Genomic DNA, 16,428 nt, shown 5'->3' on the forward strand with positions numbered 1-16,428 from the left:
GTCACATTCAGTCATCATGTCCCCTCTGGCTGCCTTGGCTGTGACAGTTTCTCAGACTTTCTTTGTTTTGGATGACTTGCACAGTTTCTTAGAGTCCTGAGGCCCATATTCTTTTAGGTTGAGCTCACGCCCATGCTGTTCCTTTGGCCTGGACTGTCTTCTTCTTACCTTCCTGGCAAAGTCCTCATTCTTCAAGGGCCAAGTCAGAAGGCTTCAGGGCTTGGTCCTTAGGGCCAGTTCTTGGACATCTTCTCTTCTCTCTTTACACTCTCAGAGCTTTAAAGAGAACTCTAAGCCAACATTCCCCTAATACATTATATATTTTCAATCTTGACTGTGCTTCTGAGCTTTGACCTTGTCCAATCAGCTACCTGACATCTCCACTTGAAAGTCTAATAGGCACCTGAAACTCACCATGGCCCAAACAGAACTCTTGACACCCCAAGCCTCCAACATGTGCCTCCCCTGTCTCCCAGATCTCAGCACATGGCTCTACTCTGACCCTGTTGCTCAGACCAGGAGGCTGGGAGTCTTCCTTGCCCTGTCTTCCTGCAACCCCACAGTTGTCTGATCTTCCAAGCCTGGTGAGTCCACCTTCCAATGAATTTCTGGAGTCCATCCACTTCTCCCAGGCCTCCATGCCACCACCCTAGCCTGAGTACCACTGAATGCCTGGATACCAACAGTAATTTGTTCTCTGTATTAGTCAGTTTTCACACTGCTATAAAGATACTGCCTGAGACTGGGTAATTTATAAACAAAAATGTTTAATTGGCTCACAGTTCCAAATGGTTGGAGAGGCTCCAGGAACTTATAATTTCGGTGAAAAGTGAAGGGGAAGCAAGGCATATTTTACATGGCAGCAGGAGAGACAGAGAGAGAGTGCACGCAAGGAAGTGCCACACTTTAAAGCCATCAGCTCTTATGAGAACTCACTCACTGTCACGAGAACAGCATGGGGGAATCTGCCCCCATGATCTAATCACCTCCCACTAGGTCCCTCCCTTGACATGTGGGGATTGCAATTTGAGATGAGATTTGGGTGAGGACACAGAGCCAAACCATATCACTCTCCTTCAAGTCGTTCTCCACAAAGACTCCAGATTGAGCTTTTAAAGCGTAACTCAGACCCTGATTCTGCCCTCCTTGGAACCCTTCTGTGTCATGTTTTCCCTTTGCATTGGGGACTCAAACCCACATGCCTTCACCAGGCCTACAAGGCCTCTGCAGCCTGGCTTCTCCCTGCGAGCCTCTCAAATTCCATCTGTTTGTTCCTTCCACTGTGCAAGGGCTTGGATACCTCAGTGAACACAACAAAGGCCTCTGTTCTTGCAGCGTTCACGTTCACATTCTAGAGTGGGAGATAGACAATAAGCATGATGAATAAGTAAGGTAGACAGTGTGGAAGGAGAACAGAGAGACGCTGGGAAAAAGGGAGTGTAGAGAAGGGAAAGGGGGTGGCTGGTGGCAAGTGGGGACCACCTGTGGTCATAAATAGATGCTCAGTTCAGACTGGTCTCAATGGGAAGATGAGACATGGACATAGACTTGAAAGAAGCTGAGAGTTAGCCAAGCAGACGTCCTGGGGCAGGGTCAGCAGTTAATGCAAAGGTTCCGAGCTGGGCTGTGCCTGGCATATTCAGGAGCAGCAAGGAGGTCAGGGTGGCCGAAGTGGAGGGAACACTGGGGCAGTCACATGAGAGAAGGTCAGTGAGGAGACAGGGGCCAACTTCCTCCATGCCTCATACTCCAACCACTGAGAACTCTCTGGGTTCCCTGAAAGCCATGGCTTCTCTCAGCTGCCAGCTTCTGCAGGAACTGTTCCCTTCACCTGGGAAGCTCCCCCATTCTGCCTGGCTCACTCCTTCTCATCCTTTAGGTCTTGGCAGAAATGCTACTTCCTCAGGGAGGTGCCCCTCAACCACGTGCTCCCGTAGCATGCAGACTTCCCCTATGTTAATACTTCCCACCTAATTATGACTCTTTCAGCCCTGCTTCCTTCACCATACTGTACTCGCCTTGAAGAGGGATTGGGTTCTATTCACAGCTGTCTCCCCAGGGCCCAGCCTGGAGCTGTGCTTGGAGTGGACATTCAATAAAGACTTATTGAGGGAATGAATGAATCAGTGAATGAGAGAATGCAGCCACATAAAGGCCTCTGTGCTGTATGGGAAAGTGGGTAATTCCCCAGAGAGTGAGTCAGGGCCAGAACCAGGGGAGGCCTCAGCTGTGGCCTGCTCAGGGATGATCAGGGTGAACAGAATTGCCTGGGGTCCTGGTGTTTTCCCTGGGGGGTTCCAATTTTGAACTCCACCACCAAGGAGGGGATAGAAGAGGGAGAGTGTTCGTGGTTTGGAAGTATCTTTTGTGTTTTTTAATGAAAGGCTTAAGGGAACAAGTAACCTTAATCTGTGGAAGAAAATTTCAAGACATAGAAAATGGACCTAGTCTAGAGAATCCAGAAGGGATCTAAGCTGCTGCTCAGCTCTCTTCACACAGACCTGGGAAGTTGGGCTGGGTCCCAAGGGCAACATTAGCATCACAAAGCCAGAATTTCAGAAGAAGCAGCTCTCAGACCTGGAGTTCAAAGAAGTGTTCCTTGCCTCAGGGATTTGACCCTGCCTAGGACTGGCAAATTGACTTTACTCACATGCCCCGAGTCAGGAAACTAAAATACCTCTTGGTCTAGACAGGCACTTTCACTGGATAGGTAGAGGCCTTTCCCACAGGGTCTGAGAAGGCCACCGCGGTCATTTCTTCCCTTCTCTCAGACATAATTCCCCGGTTTGGCCTTCCCACCTCTATACAGTCCGATAATGGACCGGCCTTTATTAGTCAAATCACCCAAGCAGTTTCTTAGTCTCTTGGTATTCAGTGGAAACTTCATACCCCTTACCATCCTCAATCTTCAGGAAAGGTAGAACAGACTAATGGTCTTTTAAAGACACACCTCACCAAGCTCAGCCTCCAACTTAAAAAGGACTGGACAGTACTTTTACCTCTTGCCCTTCTCAAAATTAGAGCCTGTCCTCAAGATGTTACAGGGTAAAGTCCATTTGAACTTTTATATGGATGCACTTTCTTGCTCGGCCCCAATCTCATCCCAGACACCAGCCTTCTAGGCAACTATCTTCCAGTCCTCCAGCAGGCTAGACAGGAAATTCATCAGACTGCTAATCTTCTCTTGCATACTCCAGATTCCCAGCCATATAAAGACACCCTAGCTGGACAATCAGTTCTTAAGAATCTGACCCCTCAAACTCTGCAACCTCGGTGGACCGGACCCCACTCAGTCATCTATAGTACTCCAACTGCCTTCTGCCTGCAGGACCCTCCCCATTGGGTTCACCGTTCCGGAATAAAGCTGTGTCCATTGGACAGCCAGCCTGATCTCTCCTCTTCCTCCTGGAAGTCGCAAGTGCTCTCCCCTACTTCCCTTAAACTCACTCGCATTTCTGAAGAGCAGTAATAACGCTTATGAGCCTAATACATCCCTTCATTCTATTAGGTCTATTCGTCCTTACCCTACTTTTTGCAACAGGGCTTTATACAGTCACCCCCACTACTTGGACTGCACCCCAAAAACTTGTCATCCCTACTATCTGCTGTCTAGTCATACTCCTATTCACCATTCTCAACTACTTGTAAATGCCCTGCCCTTGTTTACACTGCCGGTTTACACTTTTCCTCCAAACCATCATAACTGATATCTCCTGGTTTTACCTCAAACCACCACCCTTAAGTCTCTCTTGAAGTGGATAGAAGATCTTCAGTGGCAAGGTACACTCCAATTCTTCTATCCTGACAAAGTCCTTTTTTTTTTTTTACTTTTCTACTCACTCTTATCCTTGCCCCTGTTCTCCAGTCGCTCTCTACCCTTCCCTAATTACCTCTAACATACTATCAATCTCACTCACTCCCTCCTCACCATTTCTAATCCCTCCTTAGCGAACAATTGCTGGCTTAGCATTTCCCTTTCTTCCTGCTCTTACACAGCCATCCGCGCCCTACAGGTTGACTGGACTACCTCTCCCTCTCCCTGCACCTCCGAACCTCCTTTAATAGCCCTCATCTTTACCCGCCTGAGGAACTTCTTTACTTTCTGGATGGATTTGTTGAGAACTGCCCAGACATTTCGCACCAACAAGCTGCCACACTTATCCGCATCTACTTACGGCACTTTTCTCCTTATGTCAGTTCCACCCCTCCCCCCCACATTTGGACCCCTCACAACACAAACTACTATCCCTGTTTCCTCTCCTTTGTGCATCTCTCGGCAAAGACACACCAGAATTCCCTTAGGTAACCTTTCACCTTCTCTATGCTCTTTCCCTCTTCATCTCCAAAGCCCAACTATGGACATTACCAAAACCATTAGGGGCTTTTCAGCTCCGCATTACAGATAAGCCCTGTGTCAATACTGACAAACGTAAAAACATTAGCAGTTACTATTCCTTAGGAAGACATTTGCCCTGCATTTCACTCCATCCTTGGCTACCTTCCCCTTGTTCTTTGGACTCTCCTCCCAGACCCTCTTCTTGTTTACTTGTACCCAACCTCATGAATAGCAGTGAAAGATTGCTTGTAGGCACTTTCTCATACACCATGAAAATCGAACCTCCCCCTCTACCCAGTTGCCCCATCAATCCCCAGTACAACCTCTAACGGCAGCTGCCCTCGCTGGATCCGTAGGACTCTGGGTGCAAGACATCTCTTTTGGTGCTCCCTCTCATCTTTTCACTTTACATTTCCAGTTTTGCCTTACACAAGGTCTCTTCTTCCTCTGTGGCTTCTCCACCTACATGTGTCTACCTTGTTAATTGGACAGGCACATGTACACTAGTTTTCCTTACCTCCCAAAATCAATTTGCAAATAGGACCGAACAGCTTCCTGGTCCCCTGATGACACCAACACTTCACTGTTGTTTTGTTTTTCTTATTATTAATATAAGAAGACAGGAATAGGCCTCCACTTACTCACTGCTGAAAAAAGAGGACTGTATATTTTCAAATGAAGAGTGTTGTTTTTACCTAAATCAATCTGGCTTGATATATGACAACACAAAAAAACTCAAGGATAGAGCCCCAAAACTTGCCAACCAAACAGATAATTACACTGAACCCCCTTGGACACTCTTTAATTGGATGTCCTGGGTCCTTCCAATTCTTAGTCCTTTAATACCTGTTTTCCTCCTTCTTTTATTTGGACCTTGTGTCTTCCGTTTAGTTTCTCAATTCATACAAAACCTCATCCAGGCCATCACCAATCATTCTATATGACAAATGCTCCTTCTAACAACCCCACAATATCACCCCTTACCCCCAAATCTTTCTTCAGTTTAATCTCTCCCACTCTAGGTTCCCACACCCTCCCAATTCCACTTGAAGCAGCCCTGAGAAACATCGCCCATTATCTCTCCATACCACCCCCAAAAATTTTTGCCGCCCCAACCCTTCACCACCATTTTGTTTTGTTTTTCTTATTAATATAAGAAGACAGGAATGTCAGGCCTCTGATCCCAAGCTAACCCATCATATCCCCTGTGACCTGCACGTTTACATCCAGATGGCCTGAAGCACCTGAAGATCCACAGAAGAAGTGAAATTAGCCAGGTCCTGCCTTAACTGATGACATTCCACCATTTGATTTGTTCCTGCCCCACCTTAACTGATCAATTGATCTTATGACAATACACCCTCCCTGCCCTTGCGATAATGTATATTCCCCTGCCTTTAAGAAGGTATGTTGTCATAGTCTCCCCGCCCTTGAGAATGTACTTTTTAAGATCCACCCCCTGCCTGTAAAAAATTGCTCCTAACTCCACCGCCTATCCCAAACCTATAAGAACTAATGATAATCCCACCACGCTTTGCTGACTCTCTTTTCGGACTCAGCCCGCCTGCACCCAAGTGAAATAAACAGCCTTGTTGCGTGCACACACACACACACACACTCACACCCACACACAAGAAATGTCGCTTGCACACCTGCCAACCCCCTTCCATGCAAGACTTGTTGGAAAATAAGGCCAACCTGTATCCAGTGGAACCTCAGTGGCCAAGGCAGAGACCTCTCTCCCTTCAATGGTTGGCATTTGGTGAGCGAGAGAATCTCCACCTAGATCATTGCTGATGCATTACTGATAACTGATAGTCTTTTCCAAGGACGATGCTGAAAAATATGGCCAACTGTCATTTGTTCTCACCGTTTCCAAATCGGGAGATGCTGGCTTAATTATAATTTTGGTTAGTGAAAGTTAGCAGACATAAATTCCAGAGGAAATACTATTGTGTAATGTACAATATGCCCCAATACAACTGGGCACAACTCAATCTTCCTTGAGGCAAAGACATCTGCATTCCTCCTGTCCTTCCTGTGGCCTCCGCCTGCCTCTTTTTCATGTCCTGATTGTTGAGAAAAACCTCTTGGCATTGGTCACTGGTGGCCTCAATGATCCTATCCCCAAATCCTCCTCTTCCCCAGTTTGTCCTATTGCTTCTCCTAGAGGCTGAGACCTCAATGTGAAAGTGTCAAGGAGACCAACCATGGGCCCAATCCACATCTGCCATAGTCTTCCCCATGCACCGAGGAGCATTTAAGAGACCTTGCTTTATTTGTTTTTAAACATTTAAAAATTGAGGTATAGGCTGGGTGCGGTGGCTCACGCCTGTAATCCCAGCACTTTGGGAGGCTGAGGTGGGCAGATGGCGTGAGCTCAGGAGTTCGAGACCAGCCTGGTCAACATGAAGAAACCCCATTTCTACTAAAAATACAAAAAATTAGCCGGACCTGGTGGTGGGTGCCTGTAATCCCAGCTACTAGAGAGGCTGAGGCAGGAGAATCACTTGAACCTGGGAGGTGGAGGTTGCAGTGAGCCCAGATCGTGCCACTGCACTCCAGCCTGGGTGACAGAGCCAGACTCCGTCTCAAAAAAAAAAAAAAAAAAAATTGAGGTGTAGCATAAAGTCCATTGTGCAGCTCAGTGAGGTTTTATATATGTGTTCACGCACATAACCACCTCCAAGATCAAGATATAAAACAAGATTCGCTTGCTTTATATCTTGATATATATGACAAAATATATATCAAGACTGACTGCACCCCAGTCAATACCTACTTTCTCCCAGGGTAAGAGCCATTCTGGCCTCTGTCACTACAGATTCATTTCTCTTGCTCTAGAACTTCACATCAATGGAATAATAAAATGTGCTCATTTTGGCCTGGCTTTTTTACTCAGCCGTGTGTTTGAGATTCATCAGTGTGGCTGCCTGTGTCAGTAGTTCATTCCTCTTGATTTCTGACTTAAGTATTCCATTTGGTGGCTATGTCACAGTTTGCTGATACATTCTCCTGAGAACGAACATTTGGATGGTTTCCAGTTGTTGGCTATCACTCCTAAAGCTGCTATGAACAACTTTCCATGAATTTTTGGGTCAAAATGAGTGCTCATTTCTGTTGGGCAGATATCCAGCAGTGGACTTGGGGGATCATAAGTAGGTGAATGTTTAGCTATAGTGGATACTGCCAACAATGATTGTGTCACTTTGTATTGTACTTTTGACATCTTTACAACATAGATTTTTGGGGACACATTCAGGTCACTCCCATACACAATGCTTTGGATTGGCAGGGAGGAGGGAGGTGTTAGCAAAATTGCATCGCTGATAAACACAGATGGGCCTGAATTCTGAATTTGGATCTCAGGGTATTTGTCCTTAAAATCTGGAGTGAATCAGTTGGAGGTATGTCTCTAGACGTCTTTATTTACACCTCCATTAGACTGTAAACACTATGAGAATAGGAATTGTAACTTATTCAGGGATGTGTCTGCAATGCCTAGCACAGTTCTTGGCACATAGGTGCTTTGTAAATAAAAATTAATAAATTATTAACTTAATAATTGTAGCAAACAGCTATCGAGCACATTCTAGTGCTAGGCACTGTGACATGACTACTGATATGGTCTCATTTAAACCTCATGAAAGTCCTCTGAGATTAGGGAAGAGTGAAGTTCTTGTTTTACAGATGAGGAAGGAAGCTGAGGCCTTCGGCAGGTTAAGATACACAGCTGGATGGAAATAAAAAAATTAAAAAGATACACAGCTGGCAAGTGGCAGCTTTGTAATTAGACTTGAGGCAGTCTGACTCAGGAGCTTTCGTGTGTGTGTGAGATGGCAAGAGCCTGCACCCATTTTACAAAGGAGGAAACTGAGGCTCAGTGAGGTTAAGGAACCCTTCTCCCTGGAGTCAGCTGGGCCAGCCTCCCTACCTGGCTTATTCTTAAAGGTTGAATATATGTAATGCAGAGCCCTGGCTGCTGCCCTCCTCTACAACCTCCACTCTCTGGAGCCCACAGCCACTGGATGTCGCAACGCTCACCCCGAGCCTCCACCTCAGTGCTTCACTCTCACAAAGCCACCCTGTTGTGAGGTGACGCCTGCCACCTCTCTTTTCCATCCCCAGGGATGGAGAGAATAAGACCCAGCAATCCTTCCTTTAAAGTGCTGGGCTCTGTTTGGAGCAGGCGCCCAGCCCTGGGACTTGTTCCTTTGCAGGGGTCCACTTACATCACATGGGTGTTGAGTTCTCAGCCGAGGTGCAGTAACGAGGGCACCGTTTTCTATCAAAGGAGGCCTTTACAATTCTGGTCTCCAGGGCCTTCTCACGCCTCCATTCATTCAGCCCCTTAGGTCTCAGAGACCCAGAAAACTGCCTTCCTGGAACTCAAGCTGAGGCCCTGGGTGGGAGCCACCCACCCCCCAGCAGGCAGCAGTAGCAGTCTTTTTTTCCATACCTGGACTTGGTGCGTGGGTTGTTTCATTCCCCTTAAATGCTTGCAAAATAGTTCACACAAGTAATACATAAATCCACTGCTACTGTAAACATTCGGAACAACTCAGTTGCATACAGATTTTAAAAAGTAACATTTCTCCTTACTGTCCCAGCCATGCCCCAATCTCACCCCTTTCCCTGAGTCATCACTCTTTTTGATGCTGCATGTGTGGGTTTGGTCGTTTTTCTGCAGCTTCCTTTTTAAACTCTGTGGTATGTCTTGGAGATATTTCTACGTTGGTATATGTAGATCCACCTCACTCTTCTGATCTACTACAGTGTAAACTGCAGTGTGATGCCCCATGGTTGTTTTTTTTAAACCATTATTCTTTAGTTGGACATTTAGGTTGCTTCCAATTTTTCTTTTCTTTTTCTTTTTTTTGAGATGGAGTTTTGCTCTTGTCGCCCAGGCTGGAGTGCAATGCTGGGATCTCGGCTCACTGTGACCTCCACCTCCCAGGTTCAAGCGATTCTCCTGCCTCAGCCTCCCGAGTAGCTGGGATTACAGGCATGTACCACCATGCCAGGCCAATTTTTGTATTTTTAGTAGAGATGGGTTTTCACCATGTTGGCCAGGCTGGTCTCAAACTCCTGACCTCAAATCATCCGCCTGCCTCAGCCTCCCAAAGTGCTGGGATTATAGGCATAAGCCATCACACCTAGCCTCAATTTTTCACTATTACAAATAATTCTACTCCAAACACCCTTATGCTTGCTGCCTTTCTGTCCACATGGGTGAATATTTCTCTAGGGCAGACACTGAGAAGTGGAAATGCTAGACCAGGAAGTACATGTATTTAAGTTTTAGTAGATGCTGCCAAATTATCTTCCAAAATGGCTGCATTTTCCATACTTGCCATCCGTGCCTGAGATTATGGGATTGTCCACACCTTCAGCAAGGCTTTATGTTATGAATCTAGGTTTGTCTCCTGAAAACTAATCTCTAGTGTTAGAAGTTGGGATAGTGGTTGCCCCTGCGGAGGGCAATAGTGGATGGGAAGGGGCAGGAGGGACTTCCAGGGTGCTGTTGATGTTCTGTTTCTTAATCTGAGTGGTGGTTACACAGGTATTTTCAGTTTCTAAAAATGTGTTAAGTGGTATACTTAAAACAAGTGCACCATTTTTTTTTTTTTTTTTTTTTTTTGAGACGGGATCTTGCTCTGTCACCTAGGCTGGAATGCTGTGGTGTGATCTCGGCTTACTGCAACATTTGCCTCCTGGATTCAAGTGATTCTCCTGCACCCAGCTAACTTTTTGCATTTTTAGTAGAAATGGGGTTTCACCATGTTGGTCAGGCTGGCCTCAAACTCGTGACCTCCAGTGATCCTCCCGCCTCAGCCTCCCAAAGTTCTGGGATTACAGACATGAGCCACCATGCCCAGCCCAGGTGCAGTATTAAATATGCATGTTATTCTTCGGTAAAAAGTTCAATTTACCCCCCACCCCTGCAATTTAATGGGTGATAGGACAATATCCCATGATTATTTCATTTTGGAGATTGAGCCTTCTTTTGATATTTGGCCTTCTGGATTCCTTCTTCTGGGTCTTTTGATAGTGCTTTGCCTGACAGGGGAAACCCTTTTTCGGAAACGGGAAAAGGGGCTTGACTGTTTTCTGAGCATCTACTATATAGATGCTCTCGAATCCTCACAGCAACCTTTCAGGGTAGGTACTGTTTACCCCATTTTACAGACAAGGAGGTGAGGACTCAGAGAAGACCTGCCCGAGGTCATAAAATATCTGACTGCAGAGTCCTACCTTCCTCTCTGTCTTTTAAGTGACAGCTGCTCATGCGACAGGCTTTGGGCTACCCATGCAGCAGGCATGATCTTAACTAACCCCTGCAACAGCCCAGTGTGGCAGCTATATCGTCATCCCATTTTACAGATGAGAATAGTGAGGCTCAAAAAAGTTTGAGTGAATTTTGCTCAGCTCCTTCAGTGATGGAGCAGGTTTGAGCCCAGGTCAGCCTGGCTCCAAAGCTGGGACAGGGAATTTGATAGAATGTTCTGCGAGGATGGATATGTTCACTGTCTTTCTGATAACATGGTAGCCACTAGCCACATGCGACTATTTAGCACTTGAGATGTGGCTAGTGCAACTGAGGAGCTGAAATTTTAGTCTTATTTAATCATAATTAATTAAGTGGACTGCTTTGGATGGTGCAGCTCTAAGGAGACAGATCAGGGGGAGAAACGCCACAGGGGGCAGGCAAAGAGAACAGAGCTGCCACCAGGTGAGAAGCCTCCAGCCCACCACAAGGGACTCACTGAAGGACCCCCACAGGACCTGACAAAACCCTCACAGGTCTCCCTTCGGGCACCAGAGCCATGCCCTCTGGAAAGAGCCAGCGTTTTGTAATCAGATGCAGCCTTACCAAGCCTCTTAACCTAAGACTCAGGTTCCTCGTGTATAAAATAAGTATCAAAATAGCGCTCGTTTTAATATTGAATGAGAGAATACACAGTGCCTGGCACATAATTGGTACTCAATAGGCTATTTAATAATCACATTATTATTACCACAATTCTGTTATTGATCATAGGCTCACTTTTAAACTTTTAAATAAGCGTTTTCATTATATAATGATAAAGCCATTTAAATTATTATTCACAGTTATTAAACAATGTAGGTGGGTGTAAAGTGCAACCCCCAAATCTCCAAATACTTCAACCCCACATCCTCCTCCGAGAAAAAACCGATATAAGTAATTTCTTATGCATCTCTCCAGGAATTGTCTCTGCTTCTATAAACATCTAGAATGATTCTGATCTATCCTTTAGAAAGTGCAGATGGGCTCACACTGAATGTGCCAGGCTACACCTTGCTTTGTCACTCTATGGCACATCGAGGACATGTTTACACACGTGCACATTCAGACTCACATTATCTACTGTTGGCACAATGTTTCATAGCAGAGGTCATTGGTAACTTATTTTAGGGGTCCTAACTGATGGATATGTAAGTGGCTGCCATATATTTTGCTGCTATGAGGAAGGTTTCAATGAATATCCCACATGTATCTTTCTGTACATGGGCAAGCGCACCCACCCAGAGGGTAAATTCTTACCATTGGGATTTCTGGGTCAATGGCTGGGATATTTTCCCGTGTGCTGGATCTTGGTATATGTACAATCTCATGTTAAACTTCTCAAAAGTACTGGATTTTAAAGGAATATTCTGACAAGTTCTTCTGAAAAGATTCTTCAAGTCATGCTAATAATCACCCCTGGAATGTATTTGCTGGGAGGGTTTGGAATTTTGGCAAAAACTGATATTTTCGTTAAGCAGATCTGGTTTTCAAAGTCTTTGTGGTGTAAATGTGGATGGGGCCGGGAGAGGGGACTTGGCAAGGGGGCTCCTGGAGGTCAAGGAACTGGATCCCTACTAATCCCAACTCAGGCAGGCTGGAGCAGAGGGAGAAAATTCTGCCTTCCTGGGAGGCCAATCCTGTATGAGGCAGAGCTTTGAGAGCTTGTGAAATAACACACCAGGAAGCTGCTGAGTCTGTGGCTTAGGGCAGGGAAGAGGGAAGAGACAAGACACCCAACAGGCTTTGCCAATGACTGGACAAGGGCAGTTCTCAGCAGGTGAAATCCAAACGGTCCACAAACGTAAGAAAGATGCTCTGCCTCCCCAGAAATCAAAGAAAATGCACGCTCAAGCAACAATGGGGTATTATCTTTCACCTATCAGATTGGCAAAAATGAAAATATAACGATACTCAGTGTTGGAGAGGGTGTGAGGAAACAGACACTCTGGTGTGCTCCTGGAGGGAGTGTTGATAGTACAGATGTCCTGCAGGGAAACGTGCGTTGAAAGCCCTACAAACCAGGCAGATATCTGTGCTGTTCCATTTCTAAGAATTTAAGAAAACAATTGAACACATTTCACAAAGATATATGGTCAAGAATGTGCATGAACAAGCACTGTTCAAGATAATAAAAAGATCGGCAATATGGTAAATGTCCAGCGATAGGGGATTGATTAAATTGTACTATTTCTATACAACGTAACAATCTGTGGCTAAGAAGGATGTTGTAGACCTAGGTTTACTAACATGGAAGATGTCCACTATCTATTTATAAAAATTAAGTGAAAAAAACAGGTTACAGGATTGGTTATACATTTTGTTACGCATGTAGTGTTACTTTATGTATTGAGTCTTACATATCTATATTTATCTGTATATAGTATTACTTATATCAATTAAAGTAATGGCAAAACTACAATGACTTTTCCACCAACCTAATATATACATGTTTGTGGGTGTAGATATGTGGATATACATGTTTGTGGGTGTAGATATGTGTATATGTATGTGTGTCCATACATAGGTATGTTATGTGAATTTACGTGAATAATGTTTGGAAGAATATGAACAAAAGTGTCCTCAGTGATTATAAACAAGTGGTGGGGAATTTTATTCATTAATTAATGTATTCATTCATTTTCATAGTTCTCTGCATTTCTTGAGTTTCGTTTTTTCAATGAACCTGTGTTTTATAATTAGAGAAATGCTTTGTTATATTGGTTTAGGAAATAAGGGAAGTTGATAACTCTGCCTCAACTGTATCAAGCAGTCTAAATGCAATTATTTCCCCATACCAAGACTGTCCCCTGCGCTTGTGCACATTAGAAGCTCCCTATGATCCCAGGCCTGTCTTTAGTTATGATGAGAATAATGAGGAGGACAATGATGTTCGTATATTGAGCACCTACTATGTGCCAGGCATTGGCTGAGTACCTCATGTGCATTCTATTATTGGATGCTCACCGTGGCCCAAGAGGTAGGTACCATCATGTCTTTAGATTTTCTAGAAGGAGAGCTTGAAATGGGGACTTGCTGCAAGTGACTTCTTGAGGGACAGCTCTCATGGGAAACCTTTAAAAGTGTAAGGGAGGAAAGCAGGATGGAGCAGGAGAAGAAGTTAAGTCAAGATGTGGGCTCAGCTGAAGCCTAGCCTCAGGGGGATGCCGTGGGAAGTCTGGAGAGTAGATGACACTGCAGCATCATCCCCCCATAGACAAGGGGGCTGGGCTTTTGTACCTCCATATCTGTTGGTCATTGGCTATAGGACAATGGGAAGAGGGTAACTTGCAAGATGGGCTCAACCCCCAAACTATCTCTGGGTGAGGTACTTCCCAGCATCCATGGGTGATGGTCTGAGAAAGGTGCAGCTGTGAGCAATCAGCACTCACAGTAACAGGCATGTGGGTGTGCTGGATCAACAAAAGGGATCTAGGTGGAGCACCAACCTCCTGCATTTTACAGATGGGGCTCACAGAGGTTAAGTAACTTCCTCAAGGCTCCCCAACTAGTAACTGGGTTTTGAGCTCCTGTTGGAAGACCATGCTCAGAGCCCTGAAGCTGGACTACTTCTATTTTCACCAAAAGGAAAGAGGTTGAGGCTGTGGGTGGAAGCCCTCCCAATAGCCCATGCCCCACCAGATGCCCCTCCGCCTGCTCTCTGAGCTTCACACTAGCATGTCGGCTGATGAGCAGTTTCCACCTGGGCTTTTGAAGGAGGGAGCCACAAAAAGCCTTTGTGTTTCTGTAAAGGTCCCTGAAGATTGTACTCTCAGTGGAGCTGGTTGCTAGGAGACATTTCTCAAGAAAGGTTCCTTTGGAAAATGAGCTCAGTCTCTGCCCACAATTCAACATTATTATACTTGGGAGAGTGACATCCCAACTCGTGCTCCCTCCAGAGCATTAAACGCAGATCCAATTCCTTCTCCAACCGGTTCTTCCAGGCCTCAGCTCAGAGCATGTCCTGGGCTGATAACAGTTCCTGTGCCAGACAGACTCAGAATTCTGGAGAGAAAGGGCCCTTTGAGATGATCTGCCTGCACCCTCCATTATATAAATGGAGAAACTGAGGCACAGAGCACTGAGGGACTCGCACAGTGAGTTAGTGGTGGGATCATAACTTGTTTCTCTCATTGTTGCACGTGACAGCCTCCCCCACTCCCTGGGCCCCAAAAAATCAATCAGCGGGACCTCAGGATGTGTGGACTGAATGCACTTTCCTTTATTAATCCTTGTGTTTCAAAGATTTTGGGGAATAAATTATTACTTTGCTCACACGGAGATAAGCAGCTGGCATTTGTTGGGCATCTACTATGTGCTAAACACTGGACTAGGTGCTTCAGGGTCTTCATCTACTAACTCTGACCTCCAGACCATCTTGGAGTTAGTTTCTATTGGCTGCTTTTTTCTTGACTAAGGATCACATTTTCCTGTCTCTTTGCATGTCTAAACAATTTTGATTGTATACTGGAGGTTGTGTGTGTGTGATGTGTTGTGGAGACTCTAGATTTTGTTATATTTTTCTGATGAGTGTTAGGTTTTGTTTTAGCAGGCAGTACAATTATTAGGTGATCCCTTTGAAGTTCCATGGGCTTGTTTTTGCACTCCTGCAAAGTCCAAGCTCTTTCCAAGTCCCTTTAACTTGGTAGGACTCACCTCCAAACTTTCTCCCTTGAGGGTCTTGAAGGATTTGGTTTTAGGCTTTGTTATGCAGCTCTGGAGTATCCCTTACACCACAGTATAGTCCTCACACCTAAGGCACAGCTTTCTGGTGTCTCAGCTTGATGTCTAGGATGAAGGTCTCTCCAATGTCTCCCAGCCCCAGCTGACTCTCCCAGCCCCAGTTCACTCTCAACCCTATAACAGCTGCTCTCTGGTAAGTCTCAGATAGTCTGACCCTGTGCCTGCAAATCCCAGTCCTTGGGCAAGAACCTGTGGGTCCTGGGGGACCCCCACACAGATTTTGGGGCTCCCTATCTATGCAGCTCCCTCCTCTCCAGTGCCCTGTCTTGCAGATTCCTTTTGCTTTAGTTGCTCCAAAGCCTGATCTCTGCTTCCTGAGCTCAGAGGGACTATCATGTTCTGTTTGGGCTCCATCATCCTGTGCCATAGTTGGGAAATTGTCCCAGGATGAGAGTCCAGGTGATGAGGGGCTCACCTTGTAAGTTTCCTTTCCTTCAGAGATCACAGTACCTATTGTCCACTGCCTGAGAACATTGTCTCTTATTTTGCCAAGTGTCAAGTTGTTTTTAGTGGTAGTGCTAGTGTGGCACCAGGTCCTCTATCATGGCTGGAAGTGGAAGTCCAACTCGTAGTGAGGCATCCTTACCCCCTCTCTATAATCTTGGAATGCTCACCAGGACCCTGAGAGAAAATGCTTAAGCCTTCACTGAGCCAAGGTTCAGAGGGGTACAGTGACTTGCCAAAAAGGCACAGTAGCAGACCCAAGAATCAGGTTTGCTGAACTTCACAGTCCATGCTTTCTCTTTGTGTGGCCCCTGCTTTCAGTAGAAAAGCTAAAATCAAAACTAAATGTCACTGTCACTATCACCAAGGCAGCAGCATTTTCTGAGTTAATCTATGTATTTTCCTACATCCCATCTCCACTGTATACTTTAATTCCTGTTTCTGCCACTGACCCTCTGGTCTGGGAGGTCATTGCTCTTTGCATGGATGATTATGCAGTTATCTCTTTTTTTTTGTTTGTTTGAGACGGAGTCTCACTCTGTCACCCAGGCTAGAGTGCAGTGGTACAGTCTCGGCTCACTACAACCTCTGTCTCTCA

At 45.6% G+C, this 16,428-nt stretch overlaps 1 protein-coding gene across 1 annotated transcript in view; it reads right to left on the minus strand.

Moving 5' to 3' along the window:
- FAM107A (family with sequence similarity 107 member A) overlaps positions 1-16,428 on the minus strand; it is a 63,376-nt gene that overhangs the window by 25,618 nt on the left and 21,330 nt on the right. The window lies entirely within an intron of this gene.

Source organism: Pan paniscus, chromosome 2 (genome assembly GCF_029289425.2).
Source record: "Pan paniscus chromosome 2, NHGRI_mPanPan1-v2.0_pri, whole genome shotgun sequence".
Taxonomy (NCBI): Eukaryota; Metazoa; Chordata; class Mammalia; order Primates; family Hominidae; genus Pan; species Pan paniscus.